Raw genomic sequence first — 15,000 nt, 5'->3', positions numbered from 1 at the left:
AGGCCTATCAAGAGCATTTGAAGTTGAGGAGGTAACCCCGACAGAGGCAGTCATTTGTTTTCTTCCATCTTTTTCTTTTATATGCAGGTGATGAGACTAATTTCGTAGTTATCGATGTGGTTGTTAATATATGGCAGTGCTTGCTGCTGATTGTTACGAAGGTTTGTTACAGCGTCTGGTTATAGTGAAGGGGAAAATAATGAGGCGCGGTTTGTGAAGAGTTAATCAGAGTTATCAAACGTCACGATAATGTTATAACTACTGCCTGTGAGGCGTCTTGAATCCCATTAAACAGAATATTTCTTGTTTGGGCGGGTAAATGATAGGGAGGGAAAATTTATGAATAGTTTAACCTCTCCCCCCCCCCCCACAAAAAAAAAGTAGTATTAAAAACTTCGTGTGTCTGACGCCAATGGGTACAAAGTTGCGTAATCCAGGTTCCCCCCCCCCCCCTCTCTCTCTCTCTCCGACACACACACACACACACACACACACACACACACACACACACACACACCTTCACACTTCATGACGGGCCGGGTGACGGGAGTGTGAGGCCGTATCGCAGTTTAATGATAAGGAAATAAAACACTTTCCCTCACACCGTTTACAATAGCTCGTAACTCTCCCTCCCTTCCCTCTCCTGCTTATCAAATTTACACCAACCAACACGATGAATTTACGGCTTTTAACTTTGGAAATTACACTAAGCACCATATAAGAATTCGCCTCACGTACCACTTCCTATACAGCTCGTGACAAAACTGCTCCATCATTAATACAACTAACTAATTACAATTTTATGAGCCCCATCGCACACGAAACCAACTAGAAAAATTACTTTCACTGTATACAATAAGCCTGTTTTTTTATATTTTTTAACAAATGTCACTTTCTATATACAACATCCCCTTTCTATACATCTCTTACGAACATTACTTACAAGAAAATCGAAGAAATCCACAAAATTATCTCATCCATTATCACCTTATACATAAATCTCCTCTTACTATTACTACTGCTACTGCCTTCCCCCTTGATGTCCACACCCCAAACCTCACACACACGCCCCCCCCCCCACACACACACACACACGCACGCACCCCTCCCCACAACACAAGCCGTTTCACCCCAAAATCGATAAAACTACAATATTCTCTCCTAAATTGTTTTCGTATGCATGGATTACCCACTTTCCTTACCTCTTCTATACTACCTACTCTTTCCGTATACCTCTCCTACTTACTCCTCCTTTCCTACCTCTTCTGCTACCACCTATTCCTCCTTCCCTACCTCACCTACTGCTACGATCTACTCCTCCTTTCCCACTTCTCCTCCTGCTACCACCCATTGCTCCTTCCCCACTTCTGCTTCTATCACATACTTCTCCTTCCCTCGAAAATCAATAAAAAACTGCAATATTTCTCTCTACATTTGTCATCTCCCCCACTCTCCTCGTACTACCTTACCCATCCTTCCCAACCCCCCTCCACACCCACCCACCCACCCTCACACACAAACGCACTCAAGAACCACAACCGGGACCGCGCGGAGAAAGGTCCCCAACCACCCACTTGAGGCAGGCAACGACGCGCCGCCCCGCACACGAGTCGTTAGCTCATAAGTGCCCGAGGAGCGCCCAGGGTCCCGTCACGACTCAAAAGTTTGGAGGTTGCCCCCTGTGAGAATCGAACTCACGACCCCTGGTTTACAAGACCAGTGCTCTGCCCCTGAGCTAAGGAGGCTTGGTGATGAGGGTTATGCAATGGTTATATATAGTTTTGGCAGTTTATTTTTTTCACTTGGGGTATAGTCTCTCTCTCTCTCTCTCTCTCTCTCTCTCTCTCTCTCTCTCTCTCTCTCTCTCTCTCTCTCAACTTGAAAAAAATGAGAATTAATATCGTCGGAAAGGGGAAAAAAATGTATGCTAACTAAAATGTGCACAAGGTTCGATAAGTGCTGGAGAAATGAGGGATGACAACAGCAACAACAACAGTAACAGCACACAAACACATACAAGAAGGGTGGTTGTCAAGTTCTTCGTTCTTTTTATTTTTTTTCTCTCTTTTGTTTACATAGCGATAGTAGTGTAGGCAGTGTTTGGGTGATAAGTAAGGACTACAGTAGTGTGGGTTGCTGTGACTTTCATGGTGGTAGTGGCAAGTGATCATGGTAAAGGGTTGGGTGTGTATGGCTGAGTGTGTATGGCTGAGTGTGTATGGCTGAGTGTGTATGGCTGGGTGTGTATGGCTGAGTGTGTATGGCTGGGTGTGTATGGCTGAGTGTGTATGGCTGAGTGTGTATGGCTGAGTGTGTATGGCTGAGTGTGTATGGCTGAGTGTGTATGGCTGAGTATCGTAAGTAAGTAAGCTGGTCAGGTTACTTGATCCATCCAAGTTTTTTTATATTTTTTTTTATCATTATTAACTTTGTACACACGCATATTAATTTTTTTTTGTTACTCGTATCTTCTGTTATACCACGCCCAACCCCAAAGCTGCAACATTACTCTCTCTCTCTCTCTCTCTCTCTCTCTCTCTCTCTCTCTCTCTGATGAGGAACACCTGGCTGGCTGTCCCCACACCTGCATTCAAGCCACTTCCACCCTTTCCTCCTCCCCTCTCAAACCTTTAATACCCGTTTTCCCTTTTTCCCTTCGATTTTCTCTTGCAAACCACATTTAGAATCCTTACATCTATATATACCCACTCCATGCTTCACTGCTACTTTTTCCCTGTTTTCTATTCCCCTATACTCCCTCTACCTCTCTATTTGCATCCCACTCCCTTCTTCCCTTCTCTCTCTTGCCATCCCATCTCTTACCACCACAAATCCTCCCTGTCTCCCTTTTCTCTTCATCCCTTGCCTAGCCACCGATACCACTTCCCCTTCCCCCTGTAAACCCCTTCTCCCTCGCATCCCACTTCCTGCATTACGCAACTCAGGAACGCGTGCATGAGGCAACGAGGGAAGGCCAGGCCGGCACGTCACACTTAGCCCGGCCAATGAGAGACCTTTCTATGCACTGGCGACCGATGCTTAGATGATGCTGTTGTTACGTCACTAGTTTGGGGAGCAATAAAGGAGGGAGAGGAGTGAAATTCGATGATGGTACTTAGGGAGGCTTTATCTCAGTGTGGAGGCTCACTGTCTCTCTGGAAGGTCATAAATATGGAACGATACACGGATAAATGTATACAGGAGAAACAGATTTCCATTAGCATATGACTAACGAATACATACATAAATGCAAATATATACATCACACGACGCGAGTGCACAAGTAATTACTTTCGCCTTCTTTGGGACAGGAAATGACCTCATTACCTGTCTAGCAAACATCAGGTGTGGCGGTGACGCAAGGGAAGCGCCCACGTCTTCCCTCATTGGGAGCTGCAATGTATTTTGTTCTAATATGCGACATCGACAGGAGGGTTAAGGTTCGTCACGCGCATCACATACAGCAGCCGGGGCTGGTGGCGCAGCCCTGTAATCCGGCGACGCGGAGGCTTGGCCCCTGGACGGCTTGAGGCGAGGAGCACTGCTGCGGGACTCTCCCATGTTGAGTGGGCGTCCGCACTAAGCTCGGCATCAACATGGCCGCCCCTGGGGAGCCGGGGGCGTCCAGGTTGTCTAAGGAGGTGTGCACCGGGCCAGGGGGGAAACCTAGTAGCCAAAAGCACCCGTGTCGAGCAGTAGTGGGATCGCGCCCGTGAGTGGGCGGCCCGCAGCAGCCTGGCCGACACAGGCGAACACGGACCTTTTTTTTTCTCATGACGTCGATTAACTGGAGAAACGTAAACGAACGAGTACATCAGATTATCTTAGAGAGGAGTGGAAAGATCCAGCCGCCTGGAGAGCAGGTGTTCGAGTCCTGTCGCGGGACTTCGCAGAGTTTTCTTGAGGTTAATTTGTTCGGCTCGTGGTTAACATACAGCAGCATATGGAAGGCACTTTACACTTATACTGTCCACTACTTGTTACATAATCTCCACTTCAGTTTAAGAGTCATTGAAAATCCGACGGCCTTTCCATGCAGGGGATCACATATTGCAAGTGATTTTTATATTCTTTATTTCATGATAGTCGCAAAGGAATCACTTAATATATGTGAAATAGCGATAAAGTTATTTGACATGTTTTGCTGTGCCACGCAGCCTTGTCCCGCCTGCGTGTCTTGTGTGCTTCGTCCTCTGCAGCATTTTTGTATTGCGTTGAATTGTCTCAGTTGATACTTCCAGACTCTCTCTCTCTCTCTCTCTCTCTCTCTCTCTCTCTCTCTCTCTCTCTCTCTATATATATATATATATATATATTTTTTTTTTTTTTTCTTCACAATTTACCGTTCAGGTTCACTTTCCACTAATACAGTTCTGCAGTTATCAATTATTCACACATCCTCCTCCCCTTACGCAGCCCACACCATGCACCATTACTCGTCCTCACGTCTGTGTCCACCTGTAGCTAATTAGTGGCGTCTACGAGCACCTGTGAGATTCATCTGTACTAATGCTAGGCCTGTGGCGGCAGGTCTGTTCGCAGGCTCTACTAAAATAAATAAATTAAATAAATAAATACATAGGGAGGGAAAGCCGGTGGGGAGCCGGGGGGGCGTCCAGGTTGTCTAAAGAGGTGTGCACCGGGCCAGGGGGGAAACCCAGCAGCCAAAAGCACCCGTGTCGAGCAGTAGTGGGATCGCGCCCGTGAGTGGGCGGCCCGCAGCAGCCTGGCCGACACAGGCGGACACGGACCTTTTGGGAAGTGTCATGGAATGTAATTGTGGAACTCTCATAAACTCAATATTTGACCATATTTTACTTTGAACTTGTTACGATCTCTAAAGTCTAAACGATGCTGATCAGCAAATAAATAATAGCAATGATTTTCCCAAAATCCTTGAAACGGTAAAAAAATAGATTAGTATCATACTTTGTCACGTGTCACAAGGCAGATAAATCACCAACCGATCCTAATGAGCCACCCTTCGCAACGTCCGTATATCTACATCACACATGACAACATTTAATTTCTTTAATCATGGCTACCGACTTCGCGAGGGTAGAGCAGAAATGAGCCAGACGGACACAACTGGTGGGCCTGAGTTAAGAGTTGGTGGAGCTAGGCTGAGGCTTACGAATTTGATGTGATTACCTACGTGGTTAGAAAGGCGAAAGGTTATTTCAGCTAGATAAGTTATGTCAGGCATGAGGAATTGGCTACTACAAAAACGAGTTATTAATACTGGTGTCATGGTTTTTTTTTTCTAGCTTCAGGAGAAATATTCGACCGCGATAAATTAGATGTTGGTCTGAAAAAAGACCGCCTACACCAGAATAAAATTTATAAAATCAGTATCCAGGAACTTGCTTCCCCATTGTGAAACTAAATACCAAAAGGTGTTAAACTGACGTGGAGATTGTGTAACAAGTAGTGGACAGTACAGTAAGTATAAAGTGCCTTCCATATGTTGCTGTATGTTAACCACGAATCGAACAAATTAATCTTGAAAAAAAAAAAAAAAAAAAATTCTGCCAACAGTCCCGCGGCAGGACTCGAACACCTGCTTTCCAGACGGCTGTATCTTTCCATGCCTATCTAATTTATCTATCTGTATATCTATTTATCTGATTCAAGCAAAAAAAAAAGGACCATGTTCGCCTGTGTCGGCCAGGTTGCTGCGGGCCGCCCACTCACGGGCGCGATCCCACTACTGCTCGACACGGGTGCTTTTGGCTGCTGGGTTTCCCCCCTGGCCCGGTGCACACCTCCTTAGACAACCTGGACACCCCCGGTTCACCAGGGACGGCCATATTGATGCCGAGCTTAGTGCGGACGCCCACTCAACATGGGAGAGTCCCGCAGCAGTGCTCCTCGCCTCAAGCCGTCCAAGGGCCAAGCCTCCGCGTCGCCGGATTACAGGGCTGCGCCACCAGCCCCGGCTGAGAAGGGACTCTCAGGAAGCAAACTTAAAGCTTCCTATCATCCAAGAGATGTTTTGCCAATCTATATTTTAACTTTGATCCATTAAACAGGAGGAGAAAGTTAATATTACTTCATCACATGTGGCGAGTGGATTCTTCGCATTTTAGTGAAATTAAGGTGTGTGTGTGTGCGTGTTTGTGTGTGTGTGTGTGTGTGTGTGTGTGTGTGTGTGTGTGTGTGTGTGTGTGTGAGAGAGAGAGAGAGAGAGAGAGAGAGAGAGAGAGAGAGAGAGAGAGAGAGAGAGAGAGAGAGAGAGAGAGAGAGAGAGAGAGAGAGAGAGAGAGAGAGAGAGAGTCTGGAAGGCTAAACTGAGCCAATCCAACGTGACATAAATATGTTAAGAGGACGAAGCCTACCATACACACGAGCTGGACAAGCCGGCAACTGAACAGCAAAAATGTCAACTTTATTACTTGTTCACATGTACTTGGCGATTCTTTAGTGACTTAAAAATCATGATACGTGATCACCTTGATAGGATGCGTCGTATTTATATTGAATGGTTAACTAAAGTGGAGATTATGTGACAAGTGGACAATAGCAAGCAAAGTGCCTTCCATATGTTACTGTACACCAGCCACGAACAGCACATCCCCACCTAAAGGAAAAAACTCTGCCAACGATTCAGTGGCCGGGCTCGAACACCTGCTTTTCAGACGGGCGGATCTCTCCACGCCTAAGATGATCTGAATTACATGTAAACTTGTGGTGGTGTTACGCGCTTCTCCGGGTTATTGACATCTATATCGTTTATTGAGAACACCATTAGAGTTTTTAATTCAAATGTTTCACGACGCCCCCAAAAGGTCCGTGTTCGCCTGTGTCGGCCAGGCTGCTGCGGGCCGCCCACTCGCGGGCGCGATCCCACTACTGCTCGACACGGGTGCTTTTGGCTGCTGGGTTTCCCCCCTGGCCCGGTGCACACCTCCTTAGACAACCTGGACGCCCCCGGTTCACCAGGGTCGGCCATGTTGATGCCGAGCTTAGTGCGGACGCCCACTCAACATGGGAGAGTCCCGCAGCAGTGCTCCTCGCCTCAAGCCGTCCAGGGGCCAAGCCTCCGCGTCGCCGGATTACAGGGCTGTGCCACCAGCCCCGGCTGAGAAGCAGACCTCAGGAAGCAAACTTTAGGCTTCCTACCATCCAAGAGTTCTTACTATTATATATTTTACTTTAAATTTATTAAGCTGTAGAAATAAGTTACTAATACTTCCCTTCATCACGCGTTTCAAGTGGCTTCTTCGAATTTTAGTAAAAAAAAAATGTGTGTGTTTGTTTGAGAAAGAGAGAGAGAGAGAGAGAGAGAGAGAGAGAGAGAGAGAGAGAGAGAGAGAGAGAGAGAGAGAGAGAGAGAGAGAGATTGGGGGGGTGAAAAGGGAAAGGGGAAAAATTCCATCAACATTTACATTTAATAACATATCTCGATGATTTTACTATATTCCCTCTTCATACAGTCATCGAGCGTCTTTCCTTCCTTGACAAACAAATAATAAAGAGGCTGCGAACTCCTAACTGCAGCCTCTACAGGCCTGGTATTAGTACAGATGAGTCCCACAGGTGCTACTTTAATCACTTAATATATGTGAAATAGCGATAAAGTTATTTGACATGTTTTGCTGTGCCACGCAGCCTTGTCCCGCCTGCGTGTCTTGTGTGCTTCGTCCTCTGCAGCATTTTTGTATTGCGTTGAATTGTCTCAGTTGATACTTCCAGACTCTCTCTCTCTCTCTCTCTCTCTCTCTCTCTCTCTCTCTCTCTCTATATATATATATATATATTTTTTTTTTTTTTTCTTCACAATTTACCGTTCAGGTTCACTTTCCACTAATACAGTTCTGCAGTTATCAATTTTACTCGTCCTCACGTCTGTGTCCACCTGTAGCTAATTAGTGGCGTCTACGAGCACCTGTGAGATTCATCTGTACTAATGCTAGGCCTGTGGCGGCAGGTCTGTTCGCAGGCTCTACTAAAATAAATAAATTAAATAAATAAATACATAGAGGGGGAAAGCCGTTGAAGTGACTGCATGAAGAAGTGGGATGCTAATAAATCTATAACTTGATGACAGAATTATGAGGGACCTCATTAAAGTAGCTTGCTCGCTATGAACGATCGAAAATAAGCTTTTTCGTTTCAATTACCGAAGGCAGGGTTGTACGAGGCATCACATAACACCCGAGAACTAAAGAACAAGATCAAGGTTCGTCTCGTGCAGGCTGTACATCAGCCGGGGCTGGTGGCGCAGCCCTGTAATCCGGCGACGCGGAGGCTTGGCCCCTGGACGGCTTGAGGCGAGGAGCACTGCTGCGGGACTCTCCCATGTTGAGTGGGCGTCCGCACTAAGCTCGGCATCAACATGGCCGCCCCTGGGGAGCCGGGGGCGTCCAGGTTGTCTAAGGAGGTGTGCACCGGGCCAGGGGGGAAACCTAGCAGCCAAAAGCACCCGTGTCGAGCAGTAGTGGGATCGCGCCCGTGAGTGGGCGGCCCGCAGCAGCCTGGCCGACACAGGCGAACACGGACCTTTTTTTTTCTCATGACGTCGATTAACTGGAGAAACGTAAACGAACGAGTACATCAGATTATCTTAGAGAGGAGTGGAAAGATCCAGCCGCCTGGAGAGCAGGTGTTCGAGTCCTGTCGCGGGACTTCGCAGAGTTTTCTTGAGGTTAATTTGTTCGGCTCGTGGTTAACATACAGCAGCATATGGAAGGCACTTTACACTTATACTGTCCACTACTTGTTACATAATCTCCACTTCAGTTTAAGAGTCATTGAAAATCCGACGGCCTTTCCATGCAGGTGATCACATATTGCAAGTGATTTTTATATTCTTTATTTCATGATAGTCGCAAAGGAATCACTTAATATATGTGAAATAGCGATAAAGTTATTTGACATGTTTTGCTGTGCCACGCAGCCTTGTCCCGCCTGCGTGTCTTGTGTGCTTCGTCCTCTGCAGCATTTTTGTATTGCGTTGAATTGTCTCAGTTGATACTTCCAGACTCTCTCTCTCTCTCTCTCTCTCTCTCTCTCTCTCTCTCTCTCTCTCTCTCTCTCTCTCTCTCTCTATATATATATATATATATATATATATATATATATATATATATATATATATATATATATTTTTTTTCTTCACAATTTACCGTTCAGGTTCACTTTCCACTAATACAGTTCTGCAGTTATCAATTTTACTCGTCCTCACGTCTGTGTCCACCTGTAGCTAATTAGTGGCGTCTACGAGCACCTGTGAGATTCATCTGTACTAATGCTAGGCCTGTGGCGGCAGGTCTGTTCGCAGGCTCTACTAAAATAAATAAATTAAATAAATAAATACATAGGGAGGGAAAGCCGGTGAAGTGACTGCATGAAGAAGTGGGATGCTAATAAATCTATAACTTGATGACAGAATTATGAGGGACCTCATTAAAGTAGCTTGCTCGCTATGAACGATCGAAAATAAGCTTTTTCGTTTCAATTACCGAAGGCAGGGTTGTACGAGGCATCACATAACACCCGAGAACTAAAGAACAAGATCAAGGTTCGTCTCGTGCAGGCTGTACATCAGCCGGGGCTGGTGGCGCAGCCCTGTAATCCGGCGACGCGGAGGCTTGGCCCCTGGACGGCTTGAGGCGAGGAGCACTGCTGCGGGACTCTCCCATGTTGAGTGGGCGTCCGCACTAAGCTCGGCATCAATATGGCCGCCCCTGGGGAGCCGGGGGGCGTCCAGGTTGTCTAAGGAGGTGTGCACCGGGCCAGGGGGGAAACCCAGCAGCCAAAAGCACCCGTGTCGAGCAGTAGTGGGATCGCGCCCGTGAGTGGGCGGCCCGCAGCAGCCTGGCCGACACAGGCGGACACGGACCTTTTGGGAAGTGTCATGGAATGTAATTGTCAAACTCTCTTAAACTCAATATTTGACCATATTTTACTTTGAACTTGTTACGATCTCTAAAGTCTAAACGATGCTGATCAGCAAATAAATAATAGCAATGATTTTCCCAAAATTCTTGAAACGGTAAAAAAATAGATTAGTATCATACTTTGTCACGTGTCACAAGGCAGATAAATCACCAACCGATCCTAATGAGCCACCCTTCGCAACGTCCGTATATCAACATCACACATGACAACATTTAATTTCTTTAATCATGGCTACCGACTTCGCGAGGGTAGAGCAGAAATGAGCCAGACGGACACAACTGGTGGGCCTGAGTTAAGAGTTGGTGGAGCTAGGCTGAGGCTTACGAATTTGATGTGATTACCTATGTGGATAGAAAGGCGAAAGGTTATTTCAGCTAGATAAGTTATGTCAGGCATGAGGAATTGGCTACTACAAAAACGAGTTATTAATACTGGTGTCATGTTTTTTTTTCTAGCTTCAGGAGAAATATTCGACCGCGATAAATTAGATGTTGGTCTGAAAAAAGACCGCCTACACCAGAATAAAATTTATAAAATCAGTATCCAGGAACTTGCTTCCCCATTGTGAAACTAAATACCAAAAGGTGTTAAACTGACGTGGAGATTGTGTAACAAGTAGTGGACAGTATAGTAAGTATAAAGTGCCTTCCATATGTTGCTGTATGTTAACCACGAATCGAACAAATTAACCTTAAGAAAAAAAAAAATTCTGCCAACAGTCCCGCGGCAGGACTCGAACACCTGCTTTCCAGACGGCTGTATCTTTCCACACCTATCTAATTTATCTATCTGATTTAGATGAGACCAGACACTCAAGCAAAAAAAAAAGGACCATGTTCGCCTGTGTCGGCCAGGTTGCTGCGGGCCGCCCACTCACGGGCGCGATCCCACTACTGCTCGACACGGGTGCTTTTGGCTGCTGGGTTTCCCCCCTGGCCCGGTGCACACCTCCTTAGACAACCTGGACGCCCCCGGTTCACCAGGGACGGCCATATTGATGCCGAGCTTAGTGCGGACGCCCACTCAACATGGGAGAGTCCCGCAGCAGTGCTCCTCGCCTCAAGCCGTCCAAGGGCCAAGCCTCCGCGTCGCCGGATTACAGGGCTGCGCCACCAGCCCCGGCTGAGAAGGGACTCTCAGGAAGCAAACTTAAAGCTTCCTATCATCCAAGAGATGTTTTGCCAATCTATATTTTAACTTTGATCCATTAAACAGGAGGAGAAAGTTAATATTACTTCATCACATGTGGCGAGTGGATTCTTCGCATTTTAGTGAAATTAAGGTGTGTGTGTGCGTGCGCGCGCGTGCGTGTTTGTGTGTGTGTGTGTGTGTGTGTGTGTGTGTGTGTGTGTGTGTGTGTGTGAGAGAGAGAGAGAGAGAGAGAGAGAGAGAGAGAGAGAGAGAGAGAGAGAGAGAGAGAGAGAGAGAGAGAGAGAGAGAGAGAGAGAGAGAGAGAGAGTCTGGAAGGCTAAACTGAGCCAATCCAACGTGACATAAATATGTTAAGAGGACGAAGCCTACCATACACACGAGTTGGACAAGCCGGCAACTGAACAGCAAAAATGTCAACTTTATTACTTGTTCACATGTACTTGTCGATTCTTTAGTGACTTAAAAATCATGATACGTGATCACCTTGATAGGATGCGTCGTATTTATATTGAATGGTTAACTAAAGTGGAGATTATGTGACAAGTGGACAATAGCAAGCAAAGTGCCTTCCATATGTTACTGTACACCAGCCACGAACAGCACATCCCCCACCTAAAGGAAAAAACTCTGCCAACGCGTCAGTGGCCAGGCTCGAACACCTGCTTTTCAGACGGGCGGATCTCTCCACGCCTAAGATGATCTGAATTACACGTAAACTTGTGGTGGTGTTACGCGCTTCTCCGGGTTATTGACATCTATATCGTTTATTGAGAACAAAAATACTACAACCATTAGAGTTTTTAATTCAAATATTTCACGATGCCCCCAAAAGGTCCGTGTTCGCCTGTGTCGGCCAGGCTGCTGCGGGCCGCCCACTCGCGGGCGCGATCCCACTACTGCTCGACACGGGTGCTTTTGGCTGCTGGGTTTCCCCCCTGGCCCGGTGCACACCTCCTTAGACAACCTGGACGCCCCCGGTTCCCCAGGGTCGGCCATGTTGATGCCGAGCTTAGTGCGGACGCCCACTCAACATGGGAGAGTCCCGCAGCAGTGCTCCTCGCCTCAAGCCGTCCAGGGGCCAAGCCTCCGCGTCGCCGGATTACAGGGCTGCGCCACCAGCCCCGGCTGAGAAGCAAACCTCAGGAAGCAAACTTTAAGCTTCCTACCATCCAAGAGTTCTTGCTATTATATATTTTACTTTAAATTTATTAAGCTGTAGAAATAAGTTACTAATACTTCCCTTCATCACGCGTTTCAAGTGGCTTCTTCGAATTTTAGTAAAAAAAAAAAAAAAATGTGTGTGTTTGAGAGAGAGAGAGAGAGAGAGAGAGAGAGAGAGAGAGAGAGAGAGAGAGAGAGAGAGAGAGAGAGAGAGAGAGAGAGAGAGAGAGAGAGAGAGAGAGAGAGAGAGAGAGAGAGAGAGAGATTTGGGGGGGGGGGGATGAAAAGGGAAAGGGGAAACATTCCATCAACAATTACATTTAATATTATAACTCGATGATTTTACTATATTCCCTCTTCATACAGTCATCGAGCGTCTTTCCTTCCTTGACAAAGAAATAATAAAGAGGCTGCGAACTCCTAACTGCAGCCTCTACAGGCCTGGTATTAGTACAGATGAGTCCCACAGGTGCCAGTGCTCACCACTAATTAGCTGCAGGTGAACACAGGCATGAGGATGAATAATGGTAGTGTGGGCTGCGTGATGGGAGGAGGATGCGTGAATAACTGGCACCTGCAGAACTGTGTCATTGGCAAGTGAACCTGGACGGCAAATTTTGAAGTGAGAGAGAGAGAGAGAGAGAGAGAGAGAGAGAGAGAGAGAGAGAGAGAGAGAGAGAGAGAGAGAGAGAGAGAGAGAGAGAGAGAGAGAGAGAGAGAGAGAGAGAGAGAGAGAGAGAGAGAGAGAGAGAGAGAGAGAGAGTGTGTCTGGAAGGCTAAACTGAGCCAATCCAACGTGACATAAATATGTTAAGAGGACGAAGCCTACCATACACACGAGCTGGACAAGCCGGCAACTGAACAGCAAAAATGTCAACTTTATTACTTGTTCACATGTACTTGTCGATTCTTTAGTGACTTAAAAATCATGATACGTGATGACCTTGATAGGACGCGTCGTATTTATATTGAATGGTTAACTAAAGTGGAGATTATGTGACAAGTGGACAATAGCAAGCAAAGTTACTGTACACCAGCCACGAACAGCACATCCCCACCTAAAGGAAAAAACTCTGCCAACGCGTCAGTGGCCGGGCTCGAACACCTGCTTTTCAGACGGGCGGTGGTGGTGGTGTTACGCGCTTCTCCGGGTTATTGACATCTATATCGTTTACTGAGAACACTATTAGTGAGAACTAAATTTAGTTTTACTTCAAATATTTCACGACGCCCCCAAAAGGTCCGTGTTCGCCTGTGTCGGCCAGGCTGCTGCGGGCCGCCCACTCGCGGGCGCGATCCCACTACTGCTCGACACGGGTGCTTTTGGCTGCTGGGTTTCCCCCCTGGCCCGGTGCACACCTCCTTAGACAACCTGGACGCCCCCGGTTCACCAGGGTCGGCCATGTTGATGCCGAGCTTAGTGCGGACGCCCACTCAACATAGGAGAGTCCCGCAGCAGTGCTCCTCGCCTCAAGCCGTCCAGGGGCCAAGCCTCCGCGTCGCCGGATTACAGGGCTGCGCCACCAGCCCCGGCTGAGAAGCAAACCTCAGGAAGCAAACTTTAAGCTTCCTACCATCCAAGAGTTCTTGCTATTATATATTTTACTCTAAATTTATTAAGCTGTAGAAGTAAGTTACTAATACTTCCCTTCATCACGCGTTTCAAGTGGCTTCTTCGAATTTTAGTAAAAAAAAAAAACAACTGTGTGTTTGTTTGAGAGAGAGAGAGAGAGAGAGAGAGAGAGAGAGAGAGAGAGAGAGAGAGAGAGAGAGAGAGAGAGAGAGAGAATGGAGGGGATGTGAAAAGGGAAAGGGGAACATTCCATCAACATTTACATTTAATAACATATCTCGATGATTTTACAATATTCCCTCTTCATACAGTCATCGAGCGGCTTTCCCTCCTTGACAAAGAAATAATAAAGAGGCTGCGAACTCCTAACTGCAGCCTCTACAGGCCTGGTATTAGTACAGATGAGTCCCACAGGTGCCAGTGCTCACCACTAATTAGCTGCAGGTGAACACATGAGGCATGAGGATGAATAATGGTAGTGTGGGCTGCGTGATGGGTGGAGGATGCGTGAATAACTGGCACCTGCAGAACTGTGCCATTGGCAAGTGTACCTGGACGGCAAATTGTGAAGTGTGAGAGAGAGAGAGAGAGAGAGAGAGAGAGAGAGAGAGAGAGAGAGAGAGAGAGAGAGAGAGAGAGAGAGAGAGAGAGAGAGAGAGAGAGAGAGAGAGAGAGAGAGAGAGAGAGAGAGAGAAATGTCTGGAAGGCTCAACTGAGCCAATCCAACGTGATATAAATATGTTAAGAGGACGAAGCCTACCATACACACGAGCTGGACAAGCCGGCAACTGAACAGCAAAAATGTCAACTTTATTACTTGTTCACATGTACTTGTCGATTCTTTAGTGACTTAAAAATCATGATACGTGATCACCTTGATAGGACGCGTGGTATTTATATTGAATGGTTAACTAAAGTGGAGATTATGTGACAAGTGGACAGTAGCAAGCAAAATGCCTTCCATATGTTACTGTACACCAGCCACGAACAGCACATCCCCACCTAAAGGAAAAAACTCTGCCAACGCGTCAGTGGCCAGGCTCGAACACCTCCTTTTCAGACGGGCGGATCTTTCACGCCTAGGTGGTGGTGTTAAGCGCTTCTCCGGGTTATTGACATCTATAACGTTTATTGAGAACAAAAATACTACAACCATTAGTTTAATTCAAATATTTCACGACGCCCCCAAAAGGTCCGTGTTCGCCTGTGTC

At 46.8% G+C, this 15,000-nt stretch overlaps 1 long non-coding RNA gene and 1 other non-coding gene across 3 annotated transcripts in view; both read right to left on the bottom strand.

The window, feature by feature from the left end:
* Positions 1 to 1,673: 1,673 nt before the first annotated feature.
* Positions 1,674 to 1,745, bottom strand: Trnat-ugu (transfer RNA threonine (anticodon UGU)). Its single transcript has one exon. It is a non-coding gene; the product is annotated as a tRNA-Thr (tRNA).
* Positions 1,746 to 13,537: 11,792 nt separating this feature from the next.
* The window catches only part of LOC127005854 (uncharacterized), a 4,473-nt gene continuing 3,010 nt past the window's right edge, over positions 13,538 to 15,000 (bottom strand). For both annotated transcript variants that reach the window (XR_007758955.1, XR_007758954.1), the window contains exon 2: positions 13,538 to 13,588. This is a non-coding gene — a long non-coding RNA (uncharacterized LOC127005854). The remainder of the gene's footprint in view (positions 13,589 to 15,000) is intronic.

This window comes from Eriocheir sinensis, chromosome 31, assembly GCF_024679095.1.
Source record: "Eriocheir sinensis breed Jianghai 21 chromosome 31, ASM2467909v1, whole genome shotgun sequence".
In the NCBI taxonomy this organism is placed as follows: Eukaryota; Metazoa; Arthropoda; class Malacostraca; order Decapoda; family Varunidae; genus Eriocheir; species Eriocheir sinensis.
The sequence above is the reverse complement of the archived record's forward strand: the minus strand, read 5'-3'. Positions and strand labels throughout refer to the sequence as shown.